Genomic DNA, 1,739 nt, shown 5'->3' on the forward strand with positions numbered 1-1,739 from the left:
TGATGTTTCAGTGAAAAATTTGACCAGTCAACGTTTGGCAAATTAAAATCTCCTACCAAAATAACTCGATCGCCAGGCTTCACATGTGTATCGAGATACATTTCTAAATTATCAAGAACAGCCGTAGAAGATGCAGGGGGTCTATAAAATGCTCCAATAATGTATTTACATTTACCATCGTACGCTTTGCAAAAAACACACTCTGTATCAGGTATCTCAGGCATGCTCACTATATTAAGGAAGTTCTTAAAAAAGAATACACACACCACCACCCTTACTACCACGGTCTTTCCTGAGTGCACTGTAGCCAGCAGGGACAAATTCACTGTCATATATCGTAGCATTTAACCAAGTCTCAGTCAGAGGATCATGACAGAGCAAAATTCCTTCCAACTCTGTGGCCTTGTTAAGGACGCTTCTACAATTGACATTCAACAAGCGCAATGACCGAGAAGCACTTCCACACCGTCATTTATCTGTTTTGTTTATCTTGAAACGTGAACCCTTCCCTTCATCCCATCCAAACAGCACACCGTCCACATTCAGCTTATCATAAACTAGTTTAACTTTTGCTCCGTTTTCTTTCTCTTTAGCCGCACTTTTCCATAATTGCTTTCGAATTTCGCGAACTCTGATTGAGACTCCCTCAGATATTGATACCTTAGTGCCTTTTAATTTATAAGATGACCTTAATATTGCTACTTCTTCCCGGTAATCGATTAACTTGAGGATAGTTGGACGGGGCTTGTTTTCAAATTTTCGGCCAAGCCTATGACATCTCTCAATTCCGGTGATTGTTATTCCTAGTTTTTGTAGAAAAACCTCTTTTACCTTCTCTTCAAGCTCTTCAACTGTCTCAGTATTAGACTCGTCTATACCATAAATTATCAAATTATTTCTTTGGCTTCTGTTTTCTAAATCATCTACCTTAGCATTGAGTGAAGATAATTGTGCGTCAAATCCTGATACCGCTGCTTCCATGTCTTATTTGCTTGGTCACCGCGTTTAAACCGGTTACCTGTCGCTCCAGCCCATCAATTCGTTAAGTTAACGCAGTCATTTTTTTGTTAATTTCATCTTGAGAGGCAAGAACATTTAAAACAGTATCATTCATCTTGCTCTGGCCGGCAAGAAGTTCTAACAAAAGCTCTCTGTCGGTGGGCCCTGGATTTGCCTCCACATCACCACAAACCAACAAATTTCGAACCCAAGAAATAACAGAAGTAGCAAAATTTATCAAGCGTTTTACAGTAAGTTGGCAAGGTTGGCAAGGCAGCAGCACTAAAAAACGGTTATCACTTCGATAACCGCCACAAGGTAAATATTCACTAACCTGTACCAGGAAACAAAATGGGTTGCTGAGCATGCTGCCGGTTGTGCTGCCGCCAAGCCCACTGAGAGAGTCCGGTGTCGTTGGCGCTCTTGTAGCTTTCAGGCGAACCACGTGATGGGACGTCACCGATGTCGACACAAACGAAGACTCGCTGATGAGGGGCACGAAAGGCTCGACGATGACGCAGCGATCGCCCAGAGCAGAAGATTCGGAGCCAAGCCCGTCGTTCCTATCGGGACTTGTCGCTTGAAAGCAGCCATACGATGCCGTTTGGTGTCCGAGTAGCACTGATACGACCTGTACCAGGAAACAAAATGGGTTGCTGAGCATGCTGCCGGTTGTGCTGCCGCCAAGCCCACTGAGAGAGTCCGGTGTCGTTGGCGCTCTTGTAGCTTTCAGGCGAACC

The 1,739-nt window shown here is 43.9% G+C and overlaps 1 pseudogene; it reads right to left on the reverse strand.

Moving 5' to 3' along the window:
- Window positions 1–468: 468 nt before the first annotated feature.
- Window positions 469–1,405, reverse strand: LOC121046054 (annotated as a pseudogene).
- Window positions 1,406–1,739: the final 334 nt, after the last annotated feature.

The sequence above is a fragment of the Ixodes scapularis genome, unplaced genomic scaffold (assembly GCF_016920785.2).
Source record: "Ixodes scapularis isolate PalLabHiFi unplaced genomic scaffold, ASM1692078v2 PGA_scaffold44__24_contigs__length_19508400, whole genome shotgun sequence".
Taxonomy (NCBI): domain Eukaryota; kingdom Metazoa; phylum Arthropoda; class Arachnida; order Ixodida; family Ixodidae; genus Ixodes; species Ixodes scapularis.